The sequence below is a fragment of the Panthera onca genome, chromosome B4 (genome assembly GCF_046562875.1).
Source record: "Panthera onca isolate mPanOnc1 chromosome B4, mPanOnc1 haplotype 2, whole genome shotgun sequence".
Classification (NCBI taxonomy): domain Eukaryota; kingdom Metazoa; phylum Chordata; class Mammalia; order Carnivora; family Felidae; genus Panthera; species Panthera onca.
This window is the reverse complement of record NC_138345.1, coordinates 61806676-61834256: the sequence shown is the minus strand read 5'-3', so window position 1 is coordinate 61834256 and position 27581 is coordinate 61806676. Positions and strand designations below refer to the sequence as shown.

The window sequence follows — 27581 nt, the reverse complement described above, 5'->3', positions numbered from 1 at the left end:
CATCTTTTGTTGTGCGTACATTTTTCATTTTGGTAAAATGTAAATATTCTTACATTATTGGCTCACTGCTTTCTGTGTTCTTCCTGATAAACCATTGCTTACACCAAAGTGGTAACTATGTTCTCCTATGTTTTCCTTTAAGCTCTACTTAATTTTTGAGTGTGGTATAAAAAGGCAGTCAAGTTTCTTTTTCCATACGGATACTTAGCGGTTCCAGCACTATGTGTTAAAAAGCCACTCTTTCCCCTATTGGATTGCTTTGGAACCTTTGCAGAAAATCAAATGTCTGTGTAGGTGTGTGTTTATTTTGGAGCCTTCTCTTTTATACCATTGTTCTATCTCTCTCTGGTTTGGCCAATACCATACTCTCTTTAGTACTGCACTTGTGCAGTAAGTCTTGAAATCAGATAATGTAAATCCTACAACTTTGTACTTTTGCAGGCTTGCTTTGAATATTCTAGGTTCTTTGAGCTCTGTACATTTTTTATAACCAGCTTTTGTGGTTCAACAAAAAAACCCTGCTAGATTTGTGACCTGGATTATGTTGAGTCTAGAGATTAATTTGACAAGAACTATTATCTTTATGATAATAAGTATTCTAACTTATGAATATGGGGCATTTCTCCATTTATTTGGGTCTTCTTTATATTTGGTCAGCAATATTGTATTCTTTACAATGATAACATTCTGCATATGTTTTGTTAAATTTATTCCTAAATGATTTGTGTTACTTGATACTATTGTAAATGGAATGTTAATTTAATTTTCAATTATTTTCTCTTGGTATATAAAAATAAAATTGATTTTAATATTTTAACTTGTATTCTATGAACTTTATAATTCACTTATTAGTTCTATAAATCGTTTTGTAAGTTCCTTAGGATTTTCTATATAGTCAATGATGTCATCTGAAAACGCATCAGGTTTGCTTCTTCCTTTCCAATCTGTATGCTGGCTTTCTTTCCCTTCTGCTATTACAATTTTGGAATCACATTATAATACTTAATGAGTAGTGATGAGATTGGACATCCTGATCTTAAGGGGGAAATTAATTTTACCATTATGTATAATCTTGTACATATATATACTATACATATCTTCGCATACACATACACACACACACACACACACACACACACACACACACACATATATACAAAGTTGTGCAGTTTGTGTAATTGCCCTTCATTAGATCAAGGAGTTTCACTGTTTTACTTACTTGCTGAGAGTTTTTATCATGAGTAGTTGCTGAATTAACTAAATAATTTTTCTGCAACTACTGAAATGGTAATATGTTCTTTACTCCTTTGTTTAGTTAATAGGGCAAGTTCTGTGAATCAATTTTCAAACATTTAATCGATATTGCATTCCTGAGATAAACCCCACAAGGACGTGATGTATTATCCCTCGCACATACTGGTGGATTTGCTCAAGAACTATTTTGTTAAGAAATTTTGTGTTTATATTAATGAGATATATTGGCCTGTAATTTTCTTTCTTTCTCCCCTCTTTTTGGTAATATCTTTTTCAGTTATACTAAGATTTTACTGGCAGATTGATTTCCTCAGCAGATGTCCTCTCAACGATCAATGGTCAGAATTAGGTCCTATGTCCACCCCTATATGAACTACTAACAAGGGGATGGTTCCCGAAGCTTGATTTAGACTAATAATGATACACTCCTGAGAAATGGGTTGCTACTAAAGCTGTGTGGAAGAAATTGAAATCAGAGGTTTATTTGGAGGGAGAAAGGAACAGCTCTCACAATATATATCACAAAATATATTACTATCATCCCCTTTGGAGAAGGGGGGAAAACGGAAGTTTAAGAGGTTAAGTGGCTTGCCAAAGGTACACAGACAGCAAGTAGAAGATTCAGAATTATGGCATAATAAAAACAGTATTACTCTAGATGTCAAGAAATGTGTGATAACTTAGTTATATCATGAAATGACTATGGGACCTGGAGCTATTCACTGAAACTCTCTGGAGCTCAGTTTCCCCCCTTCAGAATTAAGCTCTAAAATGAGCTCTATGAATCACAAATTTTATAACTAGAGAGACATTACCATATCATGCTCCCCAAATTTGTATTGAATTGATTATGAACTACTTGTGACTTGAAATATCAGGAAGCAAATGGCAGTATCAGTTGTATTGAAACAGAAAGCTACTAAAATATTGGTTTTGTATAAGAAACGTGGAGCAAGAGGAGCTAGTTTGGAAGCTGAGTTTACACAGTATTCTGTCTTCATTTTCTTTTTAAAAGATCTTACGATTCTCATATTTTTAAATTTTCTACTATTTTGCAATTCAATGAATATAAAGAATTAAAGCATTGAGATTTAAAATTACAGAGGATACATTATCATAATGGAAAGAATATAAGCATATCTGAGTTTTAATGTTGGTTCTGTCTTTGACTAGAGGAGTAAGGACAAATCACTTGAGCTCTTGGCTCTCAGATTCTTCATCAGAAGAGAAGTAAGAGGGTCTGGTAAAGATAAAGACTTATTTCCCCAAGCTGCATGGAATGTGTGGCATAATATATGTAAAACTAATAGCAAAATATGTGTACCTAGGAGGTATTCAGAAATTATTCATCCCTCCAATTTTGCTTATGAATGACGTTGATACATGTGCTTCATGACAAAGTGGATATTTCTGAGCTGGTCTGGACAACTTAGAATGCAGACCTTTGGTTAATAAAGATTTTGGTAAAAACTGAGATACTCCCAAGAACCCAGAAATGGACCCACAAATGTATGGCCACCTAATCTTTGACAAAGCAGGAAAGAATATCCAATGGAATAAAGACAGTCTCTTCAGCAAGTGGTGCTGGGAAAACTGGACAGCGACATGGAGAAAAATCAACCTGGGCCACTTTCTTACACCATACACAAAAATAAACTCAAAATGGATGAAAGACCTCAATGTAAGACAGGAAGCCATCAAAATTCTCGAGGAGAAAGCAGGCAAAAACGTCGTTGATCTTGGCTGGAACTTCTTACTCAACACGTCTCTGGAGGCAAGGGAAACAAAGGTAAAAATGAACTACTGGGACCTCATCAAAATAAAAAGCTTCTGCACAGCAAAGGAAACAATCAGCAAAACTAAAAGGCAACCGATGGAATGGTAGAAGATATTTGCAAATGACATATCAGATAAAGGGTTAGTATCCAAAATGTATAAAGAACTTATCAAACTCAACACCCAAAATCAAATAATCCAGTGAAGCAATGGGCAAAAGACAAGAATAGACACTTTTCCAAAGAAGACATCCAGATGGCTAACAGACACATGAAAAGATGCTCAACATGATTCATCATCAGGGAAATACAAATCAAAACCACAATGAGATACCATATCATACCTGTCAGAATGGCTAAAATGAACAACTCAGGAAACAACAGGTATTAGTGAGGATGTGGAGAAAGGGGAATGCTTTTGCACTGCTGGTGGGAATGCAAGCTGGTGCAGCGACTCTGGAATACAGTATGGAGGTTCCTCAAAAAATTAAAAATAGACCTACCCTATGACCCAGCAGTAGCACTGCTAGGAATTTACCCAAGAGATACAGGAGTATTGATGCATAGGGGTACTTGTTTATAGCAGCACTCCCAACCAATGTTTATAGCAATATAAACCCAATGTTTATAGCAGCACTGTCAACAATAGCCAAATTGTGGAAAAAGCCTAAATGTCCATCAACTGATGAATGGATAAAGAAATTGTGGTTTATATACACAATGGAGTACTATGTGGCAATGATAAAGAATGAAATATGGCCTTTTGTAGCAACGTGGATGGAACTAGAGAGTGTGATGCTAAGTGAAATAAGCCATACAGAGAAAGACAGATACCATATGGTTTCACTCTTATGTGGATCCTGAGAAACTTAACAGAAACCCATGGGGGAGGGGAAGGAAAAAAAAAGAGGTTAGAGTGGGAGAGAGCCAAAGCATAAGAGACTCTTAAAAACTGAGAACAAACTGAGGGTTGATGAGGGGTGGGAGGGAGGGGAGGGTAGATGATGGGCATTGAAGAAGGGCATCTTTTGGGATGAGCACTGGGTGTTGTATGGAAACCAATTTGACAAATTTCATATATTAAAAAAATAATAAAAAAATAAAAAATAGAACGACCCTACAACCCAGCAATTGCACTACTAGGTATTTATCCAAGGGATACATGTATGCTGTTTCAAAGATGACACATTCACCCCAATGCTTATCGCAGCACTATCAACAATAAACAAAGTATGGAAAGAGCCCAAATGCCCATCAATGGATGAATGGATAAAGAGGATGTGGTATATATATACAATAGGGTATTACTTGGTAATCAAAAAGAATGAAATCTCGCCATTTGCATCTATGTGGATGGAACTAGAGGGTATTATGGTGAGTGAAATTAGTCAGAGAAAGACAAATATCATATGACTTCACTCATATGAGGACTTTAAGACATAGAACAGATGAACATAGGGGAAGGGAAGAAAAATAATATAAAAACAGGGAGAGGGACAAAATCATAAAAGACTCTTAAATATGGAGAACAAACTGAGGGTTACTGGAGGGGTTGTGGGAGGGGGGGTGGGCTAAATGGTAAGGGGCATTAAGGAATCTACTCCTGAAATCATTGTTGTACTATATGCTAACTAATTTGGATGTAAATTAAAAAAAAGAAAAAGAAAAAGAAAAAAAACCCGAGATACTCCTTTCTAAGCCTAAAATTGATCCATAAATAGAAGGATTAAGTGAGGGATCTGTAGCAATTGGAATTGCATGCTCATGGTCTTATGTACCATGTCTCAGTCCCACTGCATCCTGATCCAACCCTGAGATGAATACATATTAAAAAAATTTCAGTGGATTCTGATATTGGCCTTTCATTGTTAGGAATACTTTCAGCTGTAACAGAAAATCCAGCTAACAACGGTTTGAGTAAAAAGAGCATCTCTTCTCCCATAACAAGAAATATGTGGCAGTTAGTGTTGGTTCAGCAGTTCAAAGCCATCAGATTTGGCACTTCTGAAGTTTTCTTGACTTTATCTTCATTTTTATGGGACAACTGCCGCTGTTTCAGGCATCAGGTTCATGTTTAAGTCTTGAAGAGGCTGTACCAACTGTCCTCTTTATCAATGAAGCACAAGTTTCCTAGATGTTCCTCAACAGACTTCTGCTTCAGTCTCTTTGGCCAGAAGGGAGCTATAAGGGAGGCTGGATAAATCAGTTTATGTGCTGTAGCTACTACGGAAGGGGAAAAATTAATTCATAATGGATATGGACTAACCAAACAGCTGCAAATGTTCCAACTTCCCTTAGCAGGCATTTAAAAATTTCTTCCTTAATTAGACACAGTCAGAAATTTACTCCAAGGAGGATTTCCATAGCAATGGGGGAAAAATAATTCTATCTTAAAGATTAAGATCCCTTGGGGCGCCTGGGTGGCGCAGTCGGTTAAGCGTCCGACTTCAGCCAGGTCACGATCTCACGGTCCGTGAGTTCGAGCCCCGCGTCAGGCTCTGGGCTGATGGCTCAGAGCCTGGAGCCTGTTTCCGATTCTGTGTCTCCCTCTCTCTCTGTCCCTCCCCCGTTCATGCTCTGTCTCTCTCTGTCCCACAAATAAATAAAAAAAAAAAAAAAAACGAAAAAAAAAAAAAAAAAAAAAAGATTAAGATCCCAAGTAATCGTTAGAGCAAACCTTAACCCTATATGTAGTAATTGATTTTAGGAATCTGGGAAGGCTAATTAATATCTTCCCTAATTCTTCTTCATCCACTAATTTATGCTTGAATTTCCTGTTTCATCCTTAATAACCCTTTTATTCTAACTAAAACATACAGAGCATCTCTGAGGGAACAGTGGTAGATGCTAACCAGAATTTTGCAATTACCTATGAAGTGAGGAGCTACAAGTAGATTTTTAAGAGGATTAAGGAAACCATTAAGGTCGTGAAGGGGGTAGAGTGTGGGAACCAAAGACAAATTTCATCCCCTTGACAATTTTGTCCAGCACTAATTCTTTTATGTAACTCATCATAATGTTTTATATATTATCTATTCCTCTAGTAGCCAATAGTTGAATTAGATTCTCTGATTTACTTATTTATTTTTTGCAAAAGGGTAAATACCAACCAATACATGTTCCATCTCATCTCCCATTACTTTCCTATAGAAGCCAACGTGACTTTCCTGGCTAATCTCAAAGTATACTGTGCACTCTCCTGCTTCTACATCATTGCCCAGAGTATGTCCCACCCAGAATGCCCTCACTGACCACTGAAATCTTGCTCATTGGTCAGCGCCATTTAAAAATACTCCCTTCATTGTTCATCCCTTTCGGCATACATAGTTTGGAGTTTCTCTCTGTGGCACTAACCATATCCTACCTGGTATGGTGTATGGAGGATATAGTGTTACAGCCTTATTAAATCATAAGGTCCTTTTTCAATGAGATTGACAAGTAGTCATCTCTCCAGTACCTTCTATGACAACTCTCTTCCATGACATGATAGGCATTTCATTGTTAACTTATTTGTTTAATTTTTACTCTGTTTTACTTTATTTGTGAACAAATGTAGAATAAATTGCGGAGCAAATGAATACAAGCAGCCCAGAGTCCCAGAGTCCCTGCCGGTTCCTGCCGCAGTTCTGCGGTTGCCTGCCTCCTCTTTCTTTTTGACATGACAGATGCCACTGTGTCCTTTGCCAAGGACTTCCTGCTGGGTGGAGTGACTGTGGCCGTCTCCAAGACCAGGGTAGCGCCCACTGAGTGGGTCAAGCTGCTGCTGCAGGTGCAGCATCTCAGCATTGCAAATCCCCATAGATAAGCAATACAAGGGCACTATGGACTGTGTGGTTCATATCTCCAAGGAGCAGGGAGTCCCGTCCTCCTGGCAGGGTAACCTGGCCAATATATATCATCACATACTTCCCCAACCAGGTTCTCAACTTCACCTTCAAAGATAAACACAAGGAGATCTTCGTGGGTGGTGTGGACAAGAGAACCCAGTTTTGGCACTTCTTTGCCCGGAATCCGGCATCAGGTTCCTTTGCCCAGAATCTGGTAGCTGGGGCCCCATCCTTGTTTTGTGTATCCTCTTGATTTTGCCCTTACCTGCCTAGCAGCTGATGTGGGCAAAGCTGGAGCTGAAAGGGAACCCCGGGACCTGGGTGACTGCTTGGTTAAGATATACAAATCTGATGGGATTAAGGGCTACCAAGGCTTTAATGTGTCTGTGCAGGCCACTGTCATCTACTGAGCTGTTACTTCGGTGTCTATGACACTGCAAAGGAATGCCACCAGATCCCTAGGATACTTACATCTTTATCAGATGTATGATCCCATAATCTGTCACAACGGTTGCTGTGTTGACTTCCTTCCCATTTGACACTCTTTGTGGCTAAATGATGATGCAGTCAGGATGCCAAGGAACTGACCTCATGTACACAGGCGTGCTTGACTGCCAGAGGAAGATTGCTCTTGATAAAGGAGCCAAAGCTTTTTCAAAGGGGCATGGTCCAATGTTCTCAGAGGCATGGGTGGTACTTCTGTGCTTGTCTTGTATGATGAAATCAAGGAGTTCGCATAAGTTATTTCTTGGTTTCCCCCCTGTGAAAGGCATGTTGTATTATATAACATAGCTTGAGCACTCTTGACAGACTGTTGACTCTTTATCAATGGCAACTATTTACTGGATGAAAATGGGAGTAAATCTGTGCCTTGAAAAATCACTGACCTGAACACATTTCCCAAATCATCTGGAGTACCATCACCAAGTAGTATGTGTATGTTTCTTGATGAACAGCTCACTTTTGACACTTTGAGTTGTTGCTGTTGTTCTATTTTAGAGATATCATTGAAAATAGTAAATGAAGGACTATATTCTCTGGAATAGATAGTAAACAAGAATTCTGAGCATTTGGCACTAAAATGTGATGGCCAGTAATTTACTTAGATACTTTCTCAGAGTACTAAATTGCTAACTGTTGTATGTTGCAATGACCAGTTCCTGTTGGTTTGTTTTAGCAGCTCTTCATTAGGTAATGGTCAGTAGTTAAACTGGATTCTTCTCTCTTCGTCAAGAGAGTGGATGACTTCATAAAACTGCAGTGTTTCTGTATATTATTAATAGCATCTCATTTTTTCCCCGTGTACTCATTTGCTCCAGGCAAGATTGATAATGTTGCCTGTTCTTCAACTTAAAACAGATTCACACTAAATGAAAGAGACATTTTGTCAAAATGTGAGAGATAACATTGATCAGAGAACTACTGGCGGTTCTTGACCAGGATGTATCACTCCTGGGTCCTGCTGTCTAAAGATGTTGCCAATATAATAAATCAAGACAGTCTTATCAAATCATTGTGAACAAAACATCACTGGAAGAATATTAATTTTTTTTTAAAAAGTCTAATACAAATACATGGTAATTTCAATTTCCTTCACTTAGGACCTGTCTATCCTGACACTTGAAACATTTCAAGTGACAGGCTTTGTATTTAAAAAAAAAATAGATTCCTTTTTTATCATGTTTCTGATGCAATTTTTTTTCACCCACAGAATCTAGGAATTCCATGAATTTCAGGAGCAGAAACAGTCCCAGGCCAGGAATAAAGTAATTGTTAGACTTTCTACCAGAGTCCAAAATGGTTCTTGAATTAAAGTGATGCTAGATCTAACCAAAATAAAGGAGAATTTCCATCTAACAGTTTCAGAGGTGTTGTGGGGCTTCTAATTTATCCCTCTGCCACTGTCAGTGCTCCTAAGACTGTGTGTGAAACCCCAAGGAGAGGTCTGGAAAAAGTCAAATTAAGGGGGAGACAGTTTCAATCACTTCAGGAATTCAAAATGAAATTGAATGCTGCCAGCCCCACCTCCACCCCACAGATGAGGATCATCCAATTACAAAATTTCCATCCAATCTTTTTTTCAAAATCCTTGCCTACAAATTTTGTTTTCCCTTTCTTCTTCTTGTTCAGGCTTGGATTCCCTTCAGATCTGTGATGCTGTCTTTATTTCACAAAATCAGGATTCCTTACCTTCTGAAGACTGATTTACTGATTTGAGAATGATCCTTCTTTTGCCAGGGTGTCAATAAATTGTCCAAGACTGTGTTCCTGAAATAGCTGAAATCATTTTCAGGCCAAACTCTGTAGACATTACATTTTATTATCCTAGAAAGAACCACAAGACATTAGTCACTGCTAGCTGCATTCCTATGCCATGAAAGACTTTTCTTACTTCTGTTTCTATATTTGTGAAAGTGCCCCAGTTTTCTCAACATTATTTAGGACAACAAGTCATCACACTCCTATACTATTGTCCATTCTGTGCCATAAAGACTCTGATAAGCTCAGTGGACATTTCGGAAGGGCCTGTTCTGAGTCATATGAGGCTTTGTGTGTTCTTTACCTCTTGTTTGTGGTCAGTGACCAGGACAAAATGTCTCAGTTCTTCAGTCTTAGAGGCATGTGAGTCTGGGAATCCACCAGCAAGGTTCCTTGGCTCAATCTTCTTCAGGTGATCATTTCTGTGAACAATCTCCTTCTGCTTCATTATGGTGTTCTTGGAAGCCCCTCAGCAAGAAGCCTATAGTAAAAAGAAAGTATACCTCCTTACCTAAAATGAAGAAGCTATACTAGTATTTGCCTTTTATATTCTGCCTTTTCACATTTGCATTTATACTGTGAGCATTTTTAATATCCTTATGTATTTTTAAAATGTGAGTTGAATAGTGTGTAATATTTTCAAATATGATTATTCAACAACTTACGTGCCAATTTATTTAAATTTTGGCATTTAGGTTTATTCTAGTTTTTTTCATTTTTTATTATACTATTAAAGCTTTTTAAATTAATTTTTTTAAAAAAGGCAATATACACTTTAAAAAAAAACCTTTTTTTTTTTTAATGTTTATTTACTTTTTAGAGAGATAGTGTGAGCAGGGGAGGGACAGAGAAAGATGGAGACACGGAATCCAAAGCAGGCTCCAGGCTTTGAGCTTTCAGCACAGAGCCTGACATGGGGCTTGAACTCACAAACTGCAAGATCATGAACTGAGCTGAAGTCATATGTTTAACTGACTGAGCCAACTAGGTGCCCCTAGTATTTTTTTTTTTCATTTTTAAACACAAAATTATAAGAAGTGTCTTATTTTTTTTCATGTCTATTTATTTTTGAGAGAGAGAGAGAGAGAGAGAGGGGAGAGGGAGAGAGAGAATGTGAATGGGGAAGGGGAAGAGAGAGGGAGACACAGAATCCAAAGCAGGCTCCATGTTCTGAGCTGTCAGCATAGAGCTCGATGCAGGGTTTGAACTCACAAACTGTAAGATCATGACCTGAGCCAAAGCTGAATGCTTAACTGAGCCACCCAGGTGCCCCTAGCTTTTTTTTTTTTTCATTTTTGAACACAAAGTTATACTAAGTATCTTATTATTAATGATTTTTTTGGTTTGTTTATTTTCAGGCTTATCTTGGGTTTGTATATCAAAATGCTAACATAGGTTCTTGAACTTTTTCTTTATCTCATCTTAAATTTCTCCTGAGGCTCTATGGGAGTATAATTGAAAATAAAATAGAAGCAGGAGCTTCTGGCTTTCTAACTAGTAGTTTATTGGTTTCAGAAGAGAGGCTGTGAGGGGCTGACTCTCAGGGCTGGCTCGTTTGGCAGAGGAAAGAGTCCCTCTGGGCAGTAGGACAGGCCTGAGCTTCTCTGGCTTCATGGAGACAGCTGAGAAGATAGTAGGTGCTCCTCATTTTGAACCCAGAGGTAGAAACTGCCCTGAATCTGCTTTTTTTTTTTTAAAGTTTTTAATGTTTATTTATTTTTGAGAGACAGAGAGAGACAGTGTGCAAGCAGGGGACGGGCAGAGAGTAAGGGAGACACAGAAACTGAAGCAGGCTCTAGGCTCTGAGCTGTCAGCACAGAGCCTGATGTGGGGCTTGAACCCACGAACCATGAGATCATGACCTGAGCTGAAGTCAGACACTTAACCAACTGAGCCAACCAGGTGCCCCCTGCTTTGTTTTAAAGTGGATTAAAACCATGGGTCATACAATTGGATGTATTTGTGACCTGGGAAGTGAAAGCCAGTGTAGACACTTGGTCTTAGCTTTGGCACCCTGCCCTGGGTGGAATGGTTTTCTACCCTTTTGATCTGCCAGACTATGCCACCTCTTTTCTTGGTACTTCAGTCCTCTGAAACTTACACTTATTTAGATGGTTATTACTTGGTGCCACAAGTGAATTCTCCTTTCTGTGCCATCTCACCCTTTATATATCTGGCACCCTGGGCCACTGTCCCTCTGATCTCAGCCCTCACTGTGATGATAGTTTGGCACAACCGTTGAGTCACCTTTACCTGAAAACTTCCTATCTCAAAGTGCACTATGCATCCTTTCAGTTTCTGTTTGAGGGCTTTCTCCAGCCCTGCAGGGGTCTGTAAGACCCTAATGGGCCCATGCACAAGCTCAGTCCAGAAATTCAGGGTAGTTAATATTTGTCAACAAACGTGGGCTGAGAGCTAGAATCTAAGGACTACAACCACCTATTCTTTGTACCAGTGACAATTCTAGGACATCTAGATTGCATGTCCTTGACCCCCTCATTACCCACTGAAGAGACTTTAACAATGCTCCTCTTTCCTTGTCTCTCTCCTCCTACCTCATTCTTATGTCCTGGGATCATGTCCCAAATGAACAATCCTCACCCAAGTCCCTGTTTCAGCCTCTGCTTTCAGGAAGTCCAAACTAAGAAAACTGGCACAGAAGTGGTTCTTAAAAGCCACTTCTCAGAATTGGATCATAGAGCTGGCTCACTTATCAGTCAGGAACAGTACAGATGGCATTGTCAGTGGTAACTGCGCAGGTAACCTCTAGGCTGCTCATAACCGCTGACAAGTTATAGCATACAATTACTAAGATGTTCCTCTGTGTTAAATTCAGAGAAGGCACCGATACAAGTAAAAGTGATGGTGTACAGGGGGTGGATTGCTGCCAACTTAGGCTAAATCTGATTCATTGCCTAGTTTGCTACATAAAGTTTTATTGAAGTACAGCTATGCACATTCATTGATGCAATGTTTATGGCTGTTTTCATGCTATGACAGATGAGTTTAGTAGTTGAAACAGAGAACACAGGGCTCACAAGCCCTAAAATATTCACTCTCTGGCTCCTTACAGAAAAAGTTGGCTGACTCCTAGTGTGTAGCATGGGTTAGTCTCTGTCAGACCTGATTGCATGCTTGTCCCCAGAGTTGCCTGTAGAATAGTATTCTGATCCTCAACTAAAGTTACAGTTGACTAACTGAGATGAATTATATCTTGCAACCACGAGTCTGTGAGTTGTATGGGGACAGAATGTGATTACTTGTCAGCATTGTATAGTAATAATAATTGGGCTCACCAATTATGACTTTTTAACTGGTTTCAGTGGGACCTGGGGGGGTTTCAATGTTTGAGGCTGGTCACATGGCTGGAATGTGTTTACATAAATAATTCACTGAAGAAGACACCATGAGCATAAATTAGTGCTATTGGTGTCAGAAGTAGAATGGCTAAAATTATCCCTGACTCACTTTGTATGGAGAAGTGGCTAAGACTGTTTTCGGGGAAAAAGAGTGAAGATGATGTTATGGATTGAATGCTTGTGTTCCCCCAAATTCACATATTGAAACTTTAACTTCCATTGTGATTGTATTTGGAGGTGAGACCTTTAGGAAGTAATTAGGTTTAAATGAGATCTTGAGAGTAGGGTCCTCAAGATGGGACTAGTGTCCTTGTAAGAAAAGGAAGAGAGCTTATAAGAGCTTATAAGAAAGCTTATAAGAGAGCTTATAAGAAAAGCAAGCAAGCCAGAGCTTGCTCCTACACTCTCTCCCTCCACACACACACACACACACACACACACACACACACACACAATGAGGAAAGGCCAGGTGAACACACAGTAAGAAGGCGACCCCCTCTAAGCCACCAAAGTGTGCTCTTAGCAGACACTGGATCTGCTGCATCTTGATCTTGGAATTTCCAGTCTTCTGAACTGTGAGAAATAAAATTCTGTTGTTTAAGCTGCCCAGTGTGGTGCTTTGTTCTAGCAGCATGAACAGAGTGACACAGATAAGAAGAGACGAAAATGAATTTTTTATGCCTGAAATGGTTACTAAGTCATCCTTGGTTTGTGAAGTCGTAAAAACTTTGTGCTTTGTGATTGGGGAAAACCTAATGGTACTTACAGATGATAGATATGGAGCCTAGGGGGACACAAAAAAATGAACCAAGAAGGATATGTAGATTGACAGCAAAGGGTGAATTTTGTTATTTGCTTCATTGTTGCCAGACAAGAGATAACCAAGATTATTTTTGTTTATTACTATTATTTTTTGTGCTTGGCCCGCAAGTGAAGCTCCAACCAAGGGAATTTGAGCAGATAGGATTTTAGAGACAAAAGCTACTCTTGTTTGCTAATCACAAAACGCATGATAAACACGGGAAATGCTACAGAACAAGAGAGCATGGAAACTAGAGGCTATACAGTTAAGAAAATGAGCCACTTTGGGGTGCCTGGGTCGTTTAGTTGGTTGAGCATCCGACTCCTGATTGCGGCTCAGGTCATGGTCTTGCAGTTCATGAGTTCGAGCCCCACGTTGGGCTCTGCACTGATGGTGCAGAACCTGCTTGGGATTCTCCCCCTCTCCCTCTCTCTCTGCTCCTCCCCTGCTCAAGCTTTCTCTCTCTCTCTCTAAAAATAAGTAAATAAACTTAAAATAAAGGAAATTGAGCCACTTTATTGATGGGTATAAGCAGTTCCCTGGGGAACAATTGTTAAGACTGTTACTTAGAATTAGTGATCCATGTGTGGATTCCCCGGCTCCAGATAAAGCCAGGAATGGGATGAATGGAAAATATATTTGGGTTAATATAGGGACTAAAAGTATAGCCATTTTTGTAGAAATAAAAACCTCACAGGAGGGACAAACATTCAATCTTTTGTATTGGATTAAAGGAGGAGTACATCACATCTGCAAGGAAGAGTGTAACTACCCATCCCATCTGGCTACACTTGGACACATGGTAGCAAATGACTTACTACCCAGTGGGTGAGAGAGTCTCAGGTCTTTACTGTTCAAATGCCAAGTGATACAAATGAGAATGGGTGAGAGAGAAGGCACTCAGACTATAATTGCTTCCAGCAATATGGGTATGCTAATTTAGTTACTTATATCTGATTTAATAAATGATAGTTGGAAGGTAAAATAATTGCAGCCACTAGATTTTGTGGCATTTTATTACACAGCAATATGTGACCGTTAGATAACTAATAGAATATCCCATGGTGGATTACAATGTGGGGACTTTGGTAAGGTCTATTAAGAGACTCAGGGTTTATACCTTTAGGGATGTGAAGGAAGGTTATATTTGTTCTGGTAGGGAACTCCCATCTTCTGAAATGCAGGTCCCAGTTTCATATGGACCCTAGAAAAGACTGAGTGTTAGGTCATGGGGCACCAAGTAAGATACTATAAACCCAAGTTGTCTATCATGAGCTGGATAGTATCAGACCCATGAAGTAACACAATTGTATGTGCACTGTAGTGATGCATTGTACATATATAAGAGTGGGCCTGGCCAGGTCCAGAATGCACAAGTAAATTCTTTGAATTGCTATCCCAGTTTCCCATACACCTACGTTTATTGAACAAATGCTTCTTCCTCAACTCACAACATGCCTCATGGAAGGATTCCTAAGGCCAATTGATGAAAGAGAGAAAATCTGAGGACTAGCTCCCAGATGGATTTATTCAAATATTCTAGTTCTAATCTGAATGGTGCTTAAGTGAAGCGCCACTCAGTAAAGTCCTGAAAGACAGCGGTGGGGACATCCATCAAATGGGTAAATCTTTGAGTGGTGCACTTGGCATTCCCTTTGTGTGGTTATAGAAATAGCTCATGGTAAGGATGTAAGAAGAATGCTGGCCAGTGGCAAGTCGCTTGGAAGGAGCAAGATCCAGTATAGTGAAATCTGGGAAAGTGGCATGTAGGTAGATTTTTTGGTGAAAGGGCACAATGTCTGAGAACTTTGTATTAACATTAATGCCCATAGAAAGCACCCATCACAGAGAAGACAATCATCAGGCAGACTAATACAGTACATAAGCCAGTCTCTATCCTCAGGCATCCCATCTTTTCTACAGAGGACCCATGAAGGTAGCTACGGTGGCAATGACGGAGGTTATGCATAGGTCTGAAGCATGGGATCCCACTAATCAAGACTGATTTATCTATTGCCATGGCTGAATATCTAACATGCCAGCAAAGAGGCCAATATTAGGCTTTTAAAATGGCACAATCAACCTTCTACTTGAAACAAGTTGATTATATCCGATCCCTTCCACCCTAATAAGGGCAGAGATATGTCCTTAACAAAATGATTGATTCTGGATTTGAGTTTTCCTTGTTTATTAATAATGGTTTGGCCAGCACCACTGTTTGAGAGCTTATAGAGTAAGTTATCTATCAAAAGGATATCTCACACATGTTGTTTTCAGACCAAATGATAAAAGTGGTAAAAGAGGTACAACACTGTGTGCATGGCAATGAACTCCATTTATCTAACCACATATCTCACTATCCTGAAGCAGATGACATATTAGAATGGTGGAATGTCCAGTTAAAGCTCAACTAAGGTGCCAGCTTGAGGTTACCACTGGCCAAGTGTTGGGGTATTGGGTTGGGGTGCTGTCCTCTAGGATACAGTTTGTGTATTGAATCAACAGTAAATTTATGGGGGCTATGTTTTCAATAGGTTGACTAGATAGGTCAAACAGTCAAGAAACGGGAGTTGGATTGGCCCCTCTTGCCATCATTTTCAAACACCACTTGTGGAACTTGTATTATCTTTACAACCTTAACTTCTGCTTGAGCAGAGGCCCTAGTGCCCTAAGGAGAAAGCATTCATTTCCTGACAAGAGAAAGACAACTAGGGGCTTAGATGTCTCAAGGATGCTGATCTATATAACTTATCCAGGAAATATAAATTGGAATGATAACAAAAATAAGAAAAATCTAAGCCAGATAGTGGAGGAGGGAGATAATGAATATCAATTTTTGCCTTGGGGCCAGTTGCAACAACAAGGACTTCAGTTTTTTCACCTAATCCCTTGTATTAAGTCTTTGCAGATATTGTGGCTGGTCATCCCCTTGCAGAAGCCTTGTGACATACTGGATTTAATGAAAAGTTTGAGCAGTTTGGAGGAAGGCAAGAGGTGGATTGTATCAGGCAACCCTTGTGCACAATTGCACATATTCTAAGCCTCACATTTTACACCAGCCATTGTAATGGCAAGCAGATATGCTTAGATTTTGACAAACTCCATGAAGCTGAGACTTGAGAGTGACTTATTTTGGACTTCATGATGTGTACTTCTTGCTTTTTGCTCTGTGGTTCCTCTGATATGAGAGTATGGGATAATTTGTAGTAGCTCAACACCCACAGTATGCAATTAGAAACTTCAGGAGAGTTAGGTTTTTGGGGCCGCACTTGACCAATGTAATATAGGAATGAATGGACAAATGTATCTTCCTTTTGTCTTCTGAGCAGATAGCTCTGAGACATATTTCATAAAATTCTTTGGAGAGTTCCATAAAATCAAGCAACAGTTGCCTGAAGTAATGGCTAACTTTATAATACATTTCATTTTTTTTTTCTCTTCCTCTGTTCAGTCTCCCTGTCCCTCACACCTGCTCCCTAGTTCACTTTCTCAAACCACTATATGCAAAGCTTTATCACAAAGTAAACTTTAAAAGGGAAATATATGTTAGAATTATTTATTGATATGCTTTTCTCCCTATGGAACTAAAAATTTCTTGAGGGCAGGGACCATTAGGTGCTCAATGGATGTTTATTATTGAATCGAGAAAATTTCAACATGCTAATTGTTTTCCAAGTATGGCCTTGGCATGATCTATTCTCACAACAGAGGAAAATATAAATGTCCAAGGATGAGGCACCTGGGTGGCTCAGTCGGTTAAGCGTCCGACTTCGGCTTAGGTCGTGATCTCGCGGTCCGTGAGTTCGAGCTCCGCGTCGGGCTGTGTGCTGACAGCTCTGAGACTGGAGCCTGTTTCAGATTCTGTGTCTCCCTCTCTCTGACCCTCCCCCGTTCATGCTCTGTCTCTCTCTGTTTCAAAAATAAATAAACATTAAAAAAAATTAAAAAAAAATAAATGTCCAAGGAAATTAAATTTGTTTTAAAAAGGAAAATTTCTTGTTAGAACGAATTTGGCTGTCTTCACCATTGTCAACTGTCTGAAGTCTATAAGGCATGGGGCAGTTATATAAATAGATCAATAGAAGAGGGAATATTTTAGGACTAGCTGCCATGGTGTGGCCTCATTGGGGAAATAATTAAGCATGATAAGAATAATTAAAATTAAAAGACAACTTCCAGTTACCAGAGTTCAGTGGCTTTGTCACACATGAGGGAAAAAGATACTTTAGTGTAATTACAACAGTTAAAATAATAGCTGCCATTTATTGAGAACCATGTATGTGATAGGCACTTTTCTAAGTGTCTTCCGTATATTCTACCAGTTAATCCTTTCCATCTCATGAGTTGAAACTTATAATTTTTATACATATGGAACCTTAGGTATGAAAATATTGAGTAATTTTCCCAAGTTCACAGAGGAAAAAATGAGTCAGGACATGAAATCAGACTCTCTTCTCTAGGATGTTTCTATCACTGCAGCATAGCTCAAAGATACATGTGAGTGGTCCATCCATTCTTCACATGAGCTTAAGGTCATATCTAAAAAGTTGAATGAATATCACTTTAAACTCTCTGACCCAACATTCCTGACTCTATATTCCAGATCAAGAAAAAGTAATATTTAATACAAATTAAAATGTAATAAGAGTGAACCTAGATATGGAATACAGAAAAAACCCAGGACTTAATTTTTTTTTTTTACCTTTTGTGCTTTATTTTTTACTAGGATATCGAATATTAAAGGTACAAATAAAGCAGTATGCAAAAATGTCTGTACCTAGATCTGCCTAAGTTCTGAGTCTGTGCTTTTGTTGACTCGACCACATGAGTATAATTTAATAGGCAAGATACAGTATGGAAGTTCACAGACTTGACTTTTAATCCCACTAAAGCTATCAATAATTTAAACAAATTCTTGAGACTCCTGTGCTTTAGTTTTCTCCAGCTGTCATATGGTTACCTGCTCTCCATTTAACCACAGGGTTCTTGCAAGGTTAAAAAGAATGTGGTTTGAGGAAGCTGAAAGTCTTTTTTAAGTGTTTAGCACTATTAATCATGACTTTCCATCATTAAATTTATTATGCATCTGCTATATGACCCGACACTGTTCACTGTATAAGATCATCTTTCCTATAATCAAAATAGTCCTCAAACCAAAAAATGTTATTATGACCCTTGGGGTGAATGCAATATTTTCAGAGATGACACAGTGAAAAAAATGCTTAAACCTCTAAGAATGCATGAATGTTTTCTTTTCCTCTCTTTAAATATTAAAGAAGCCATTTAGTGTTCTGGACAAATGCTCCTTTTGGGTGAGGTTCATAGCCTCACTGGTTCAGTTTCTCTTCTCTTGGAAACTTTGTGATGGTTTGTGTAACTAAAATCCTTAGAACACTTGTTCATGATGTAGGAACAACGTCAAGTGTAGCTGCTGGTCAAATTCCTATTTGTCTTCCAACCCAATTTATCTGCCACAAGAATGGCCAGACTTCTCTCAAACTGAAATGTGGGCAGTTTCCATACCAATGCTACAGAAGGATACTGTGCCTCCCTGTTCTGTTCACACCAGGAAAGAAGAGGGAAAGGAAGAAATCACCTCAGTGGGGAGAGAAGTAGAGACTTAATTGGAAATCAAACTGAAGCAAAAACATAAAAGGACTGTAAACTCTGAAGGGAATGGACTGGATCTTCCTTATGTCTTTATTCCTAGGATACAGAAAAACATATTGTAAGCATTTTAGTAAATGACTTTAAAGGAAAGAATAAACAGACATTTGGCCTAAGAAGGTCCATTCCTTAGACTTACTAAAGGGAGTAATTGTTAAGCTGAAGTTGGAAAATCAGGATTCAAGTCTGGCTTCTTCACTTGTACTCTGTATATTTATTGAACTTCTTAAGCATAAAACTCATTTATAAAATAGAGATAAAACTAGCCCCCATATAAGTGACAGAGAAATCTACCTAAAATGCAAATCTAACCAAGACACTCTTATTTTAAACTGATAGCCTCCAGGATCAAGTTCAGGTTCGCTAGTGAATCACAAAACCTCTCTATGATCTGGTCTTTCCTTTCTCTCAGACAAATAAACCCTTAAAGCTACAAAGTGAAGTGAAAGGGGAATCTATAAGCCATAAGAGCCAGTTGAAAGAACAGTCATGAATATGTAAGACTGAATAGTTCTCATAATATCAGGCCAGTGATGGAGCTCTAGACATCGAGATACTATTTGCGTCACTGCAAATGATAGAAAACCCTACTGCACTGACTGAAATAGATGGGAAGGGATACCAAGTATGAAAGCCCCAAGAAAGGAGGCAAGTTGACATTTTCCAGGAAGGAAAGCAACCAGTGAGGGACACAAAACAGTGCTAGAGAGAAAGGCAAAGATCAGACCAAAACACCTACAGCTCTGAGTGCTCATGTTAACCAGTTTGAATTTTATGATATATGACTAGCATAAGGTTGAAAGGTTTTTAAGCAGGTTAGAACAAATATGAGGTGAGAGACAGGAAGGAATCACAATTTTGGCTTCACAGCCATTTGAATGGTGGGAACATTTTCTACATAGAGAAGGTGGAGAGAAATGGATTTTTCTGGTTGTGGGGGCAGAGGGAAGGAAATCAAGAGTTTTATTTAGACATGTTACAGATGGCTATTAGACATCACTGTAGATAGGTTTAGTAAATATGAAATCTTGGAGTCTGAATTTCAAGAGTGGCATGTAGACTGGAGAAAACCTTTCTTTCCCTATCAGTTAGGGCTTCTTTCCAATGTTTACCATGGAGGCTTTCAAACTCTTCTCCTGGAGTCATAGGGTTCTCAGAACGTAATAAATTGAGGAAAAATTCAAGGGGATGGAGCTCTTTTAACACAGCAGCTCTCGTTTCTTTTCTTTTCTTTAAATTTGTTCTCTACGTATGGATTCCATGTAAAATTTCATTTTAAAAAGTGTCTGAAAGTTACACCATAATTATAGTTAACAGGTACACAGTGCTTACTATGTGTCTGACACTTTTCTAGTGTGTGTGTGTGTGTGTGTGTGTGTGTATTCTAGAACACACAAATTATATATATGTATATATATTAGATATATACACTAATTTAAGTATCACAAAACCTTATACACTAGACACCATCATTAACCCTATTTTATGATGAGGAAACTGAGGCAGAGAGCTGAGGTCACTTACCTAAAGTCTCAAAGCTAGGAAGAGGTGGAGACAGAGTCTGGTCAAACTCCTCACCACTAACACCACAGAATAATACTGAAACTTTCTCAACACGGTACATAAATCTTTAACTTACTGTGCTGCCCCATGGCTTATAGAAATACTCCAAGCAGCCCATGCTCCAACTCGCCTGAACTGTGACCACTTCTCCAAGTCATTCATACTCTTGCCTCTAAGTCTTTGTTTATGCACCCTTCCAAACCCAGCTAAACAGACGTGTTTTCATAAAGGCTTGCTTGGCTCCCCACTTCCTAAGCACAGAGAGAATCACAACCTCCTCTGAACTTTTAGAATGCTCTGTTCACAGTCCAATTACATCAAGCGTGATTTTTTGTGTACTGGTCTGCCCTCTACCTTTCCCACACAGCTAATTTCTCACCCACACAGAGATTGTGAAAGCCTTAAGGACAACCTCTCTTGTTTAAATGAGCTTCGTAAGGTTTCTTCACTTTGGAAACTAATGGTCTAGAGATACATATAGATACAGAAGCGACTACAACCCAATAAAAAACTAGAACTTCACAGATTCTTAAAAAATTTTTTTTTACCTTTATTTATTTTTGAGAGACAGAGCACAAGTGGGGTAGGGGCAGAGAGAGAGAAGGAGACACAGAATCCGAAGCAGGCTCCATGCTCTGAGCCATCCACATAGAGCCCGACGTGGGGCTAGAACCCACAAACTATGAGATCATGACCTGAGCTGAAGTTGGACGCTTAACCGACCAAGCCACCCAGGCACCCCTAGAACTTCAAAGATTCTTAAATCAGGCTATTTATGTTCAAATCCTGGCCTCTCCACTTGCTTCCTAAATGGAGAGAAGTTATTTAGCTTCCATTTGCCTCAGTTCGTGTATTGGTATTATGCAGATAGTATTACCTGTTTCATCATGCTGTTTTAAGGATTTAACAAGACAGGTTACCCAACAATGACTGGCACGTAGTATGTATCTGATAAAGGTTTGTTGTTAATATTACATTACCTTTATTATAACAACATATTCCAATGTTTTCCAGAGAATTACATTTTGTATTTCTAGCACTTGTAACTATGAATGGCATACGTATGCTTTTTTAAATGTTTATTTATTTTTGAAGGAGAAAGAGACAGGGTGTGAGCAGGGGAGGGGCAGAGGAAGACACAGAATCTGAAGCAGGCAGGCTCTGAGCTGTCAGCACAGAGCTTGATGTGGGGCTCGAACTCACAAACCGTGAGATCCTGACTTGAGCTTAACTGACTGATCCACCCAGGTGCCCCGGCATTACATATTTTTGAATGAATGACTCAGTTAATGGATACCCATTATCCCATACCCATTGAATTTATTAATGCAACAAGTATTAATTGTGTATCTACAATGTTCTATTGCTATGCTAGCTTCTGGGGTTGAATTACATAGGTAAGATTTCTGCCCTGTCATGGATTATAGTCTCACTAGCATTGGGCATGGGTGGCACAAACAAATAAATAGGAAATTATAAGATAATGATAAAGGAAATAAGGGAAGTAAAGAGTGCTATGAGAATAGAGCAAACATCCTTTCTTATATTTGGGAGGTCTAAATGTTACCTAAATTAATATTGGCAGCTAGCCAGGTCAGTGAATGAGAGAAATGACTGGATGTTAAGCAGAGAACAAACAAATGTTTTGGAAGCTAGAAAGAACAGGGCCTATGGGAGGAACTTCCTTGGGATTAGATACAAGGCAGCAGAAAGAGGTTCAGGTACTGAAAGACCTTGTGTCCATTTTAGTTTGGCCTTTATTCTTAGAACAATGGTTAGTTACTGAAGGTCTCAATTAGAAGAATAACTTGATCAGAATTGTGTTTTAATAATATTCTGGCTTCAGTGTACAGAATAAATTGGACAAGGCCAAAACTGAATGCAGGGAGACCAATTTGGAGGCTCTTTCCAAAGTCTGGGAAACCAAGAGAGAGTGGACTAAGTGAGTGGAAGTGAGAATGAAGAAATAAGGGCTGGAACTCAATCATCAAGGCCTGATGATAGATTGGAAATGGAGTTGGTGAAGAGGTGGGTAAATGTAGTGTGATGTTTTACCTTCTGAGAGACAACTGAATAGATGGTGGTGCTGGGCATAAGGATACCATGAGGAAGACACACAGTAGCTGGAGCTGGTGAAAGGGTGATGAGTTCTATTGTGGATATACTCAGTCTCGGTGGCTTATGACATTGAAAAGAGAGCAGCTAGCTGAATTCACCCAGGGCTTAGGTTTTACCAGGCAGTGATTAAATGAATAAGCAGCAAGATGACTGAGGATATTGCAAGGATTTAATAGAAATGGTGGTTTATAGAATCTAACTAGGTACAGAAAGAAAAGAAAACGGAACATCTGGATAAACAGAAATAAATTAGATGATGAAAAACAGAGGTACTATCAAAGCATAGGCGCAATGATAATAAGTAGGTAGGGAAAATGGAAGAACGGAAATTATGGTTAAATTATTGGAAGTGATGATTTCTGGGATGGACCCTTCCAGAGTGATGACATCATTCAAGATGGTGGCAGGACTTGGGATGGAGAGAAAGACTTTAAAATGGGAACGGAAGTCTTTGGTCAATACGACAAAGCACATGGAATGTTAGTAGATGACACCAAGGGAGGAGTATTGAAAGCCCATAAAATAGACAGCTCTCTGAGCTTTAGTCTTTCAGGGAGTCTATGCAGGATGCTAGACACATCCCAAATTGTACATATCCTTTTTGAAGGAATATGAGCAGGGTAGATAATGAAGCTGCACAATTCAACTCACCAGTCGGCTATATTCCCAGAAATGGAGGCAAAGCAGACTCATCATTATCAGCACCAGCAGGTTGGGTCCACCTGGGAACCTCAGCCATCTCTTACAGTTCATTTCTTCCATGGCTTTGAAAAATTGGCACCTAAGGTAGAGAACACTGAATGTAAGAAAACAGGAAACTCCTAATAAGAATGTATTCTTTCTAAAAAGCATTTTTAAGACTAGGATTTTTTGTTTTTTAGGAAAAAAATGGTAATTAACTGCCCTCCCTTCTGTCAGAATCTAGGTGGGAGGAAATGCAAAAACAAATCAGTAAAAAGAGCTGGAAATTCTCCACTCTGTTGATGTGTTCCAGCACAAACAACATGGGAGATGTGGAAAACTCCACAAGGAGACATTTCATAGGACCATAGCATTTTTGAGCTGGATGGGACCCAGATCAAATGGACCAGTTCTTTATTTTAAATAGGATGCTCTGAGGAGGCCAACATTGGAACATTGCTGATTAGGAAAGTGCATATTTCTCACCAAATAATTTTTTTCAACTTCATTTAAAAAAGTGATAATTCTAATAGCTTTACAAAGGAAAATATAGATAAATTTCATTATGGAAATGTAACTCTAATCAGAACTTTAACAAAAATTCGACTGCTAATAAGATCTTATTCACTTAGTTTACATAAATTTGTTATATAATCTTGACTCCAAAACTTTGAAATACTACCATAATTTTATGGGATGAGAGATACTCTTTTTTAGATTTTTTTTAAATGTTTTTATTTATTTTTGAGACAGAGAGAGACAGAGTGTGAGCAGGGGAGGGGCAGAGAGAGAGGGAGATACAGAATCTGAAGCAGGCTCCAGGCTCTGAGCTGTCAGCACAGAGCCTGACTCAGGGCTCGAACTCACAGACCGTGAGATCATGACCTGAGCCGAAGTCGGACACCTAACCAACTGAGCCACACAGGCACCCCAGGATGAGAGATACTCTTAAATGCAAAGTCATTTCCCTGCTAATACAACTGGCAAATCAGAAATAATGGTAATTGGGAAGCCCAAAATGATAATTTCTTGTCATTGACAAGGAGGTTAGGAAAATCTAACAGCCTTTTCTCCTCACCACCTGATAATAGGACATAATTTGCCTAATTATATCTCCAGTTATATCTCACTTTGGCTTTGTTCTGGTATCCTAAGACATTTTCAATTTTTTTTTATTAGAAAGACTCTTTATTCAAATGAAATCTTACTATGAAATAGGTAAAAGGGGCATCTGGGTGGCTCAGTCGGTGAAGCATCAGACTCTTGATTTCAGCTCAGGTCATGATTTCACAGTTCATGAGATTGAGTCCTGTGTCAGGCTCTGCACTGACAATGCAGGGCCTGCTTGGGATTCTCCCTCTCCCTCTCTCTCTGCCCCTCATCCACTCATTCTCTCTCTCTCTCTCTCTCTCTCTCTCTCAAAATAAATAAGTAAACTTTAAAAAAAGAGAAATAGGTAAAGAGCCCAAGTTCCAGTTGACAGAGTGATGACGTATGGCCCACATCTCTGTGCTTATGTTTTCTCTCCCCACATTTTTCTTCATATAGCTCTGAAGGAATTTGTGGAGCTGAGATTAAAAACCAGTGTAGTAAGGGGATCTATAAAAAGCCTAGGCAAATAAATATTCATAGACTATTTATTTACATGCACATGCGCACAAACACATCCCACATGCGTTCACACAGTATGCATATATGCCATGTATATATGTGTGCATGTGTATAATTTTATGCATAGAGTGAGACATGGCCGTTTAGAAAAAGTTAGCAACGTAGAAACCGAATAGAAAATATTATCCTGATACATTTGGAAATGTCAATGGAGAATGGATTTTAATAGTTTACAAGGGTTTACGGTACATTGCATGGTCTGGTTTGCGCCAACTGACACTGGCTTCTTTTGACCGAGAGCTGGATTTTATTTATATTCTGGTTGGAACCTTTGACTCATATGATCAGACACCCACACAACCCACTTAGCTTTAAAAAAAAACCCACCCGAGTGAAGAAGGTAGCTTGTTTCAGTCTCCTTTGTGGATTGTGGTTAGTGTAACAGGATCATGAACAAAAGGATCACAAAACCACTTGGTTTGGACAGAGAACACTTCAGAGCAGCAGCTGCCTTAAGACCAAAAGGGTTTATAGAGGCAAATTGAGCATATGGTTAGTTAGTGTCCTAGGATGACTCAGGAGAGAAGACTGGACCCACGGGAAAGGTGAAGGGCATTAAAAGAAAGGCATCGTCTTTGGCCATAAACGTACTGTGTGTCAGAGACTTATATATATGGTCCCTTTTATCTGTAGGACAAAGTAGGTTATCTTCTGCTAACAAAAGAGGACCCTACAGTTAGGAGAGGTGAATTAATTTGTCCAAGAGTATACAACCTGTGTTTGTTTTATATCACATTATCTCCTTCCTATTCCACAAATGAGCTGAGCATGCTTTTACCACAAGGCCTTTGCTCTTTGCTGTTCCTTCCGCCTACATGGCTCACGCTCTTATTTCACACAGGTTGCTGCTCAACTGTACCTTCTTGGTGAGCTTTCTCTAACCATATTTCATAAGGTATCACCCTTTCCCATTCTTTATCCACTTACTCTTCCTTACTTTTTTCATAGCATTTATTGCTACCTGACATGATGTTAGATATGCACTTATTCATCAGCTTATCATTTGTCTTTCACGATGGAATATAAATCCCATTAGGAGAGGGAACTTGTTTGTACAGTTTACTGCTCTAGCCTCAAGACCTGACATAACATGTGTATTGCACATAGTAAATGATCAATAAATATTTGCTGGTGAATGAATGGTGTACCAAGAAATTAAATAAAATACTTAAAATAATAATTAAATAATAAGCAGAGGAATTAGGGATTTTGTTCCAATTTCAGCCCATTGGGAATTCAATGTTAATCCTTTTCTATGTTAAATCTTTGTTAATGACATATATGAGTCATTTGACCTTCCTGGACTAAAATTATCATGTGTAAGATCCTATCTTAAAGGTTGAGTGGATAGTTGTTGGAGATAAAAGTCTCTCTCTCTCTCTCTCTCTCACTTTTTCGTGGTAACTGCACCAGAATATTCTTCAGGGAACTGCCTCTTTCACATTCTTAGAAAATTGATTTCAGTGGATTCTTCCTACCTTTAGTAATGTGGATGTGTCTTGCTTGGCTTAAATCAGTCAGTGAGGACCATGATTCTGGCTGATGTAATTGGCTTAGGGGTGGTCACACATCCTGACACAGGCCAATGAGATAAGGAGAGTTTTTTTGTTTGTTTGTTTGTTTTTGGTGACTTCTTGGAAGGAAGCAACATTATACTTCTGAAAGAGTTATTAACAGAGATGATCTTTTCTTCTTTTGGGGCATGAACAAGTGATTGGAAAGAGACTAAGCAGGAATATCCTGAATTGTGGCTGGGTTTATTCAACTAATACTGAGTCTATATTATGTGTCATACACTGTTTTAGACACTGAGAATTTAATGGTTAATGATAGAGACAAGATATTTGTTCCATGGAGATTAATTGTATGGAGGAGACAAAATAAGTAATCAAACAAATAACTTCAGCTAGTGATACATAGTATGAAGAAAATTAAACTGCGTTATATAATGGAGAATATTTTTTATCTTGAGGAACAGGTAGGGCCTCTCTGGAGAGGGTTTTCAGTCATTTATACAAATGCCCCATTTGTGTAAAGTAAACAAATATGACATTTTTGTACTCAATCAATTACATTACTTTGAATGACTTTTATACATAATTAAACATAATTTAATGTAAAATCATCAAATAAAAACTGCAGTATGTATTGTGGTCAATAGCGTTGGCATACTACCATCTTGTATCTTTCAAAATTTGGCAGATTTTATCAAGTATGTCAGAAAATGTCTTCTGTCATCTCATTGACTTGTACTGAGTGAATGTTACCATCTCTAAACCAATCACCTTGTCTGGGGTTATGGACTTTATTAACTGATTTACTCCTACCCATGGACCTGAAGGTAGACTAAATCCTACCAAAGTATCTGTCCAACTGACTGCAGTCAGGGAGGTTGTTAAGTGGTATTATAGAGAAAGTATTATGAGAACAGCCAGACTGAAATAAAAGAGATCATGGAAGCTTCAACTTCTTCTCCCCATCCCATGTTATTAATATATTGATAAACATAACTCTAAGAAAAAGTGACATATTTTCTCAGGTGTCAGAACTCAGAGAAAATTCAAGGCAGAGGCACAATCAGGAGCTGATAACACAGCATTATTAA

The 27581-nt window shown here is 38.7% G+C and overlaps 1 pseudogene; it reads left to right on the top strand.

Annotated features, from left to right (window-relative positions):
* Nucleotides 1-6687: 6687 nt before the first annotated feature.
* LOC132660354 (ADP/ATP translocase 2 pseudogene) lies at nt 6688-7596 on the top strand (annotated as a pseudogene).
* The last annotated feature ends 19985 nt before the right edge of the window (nt 7597-27581 follow it).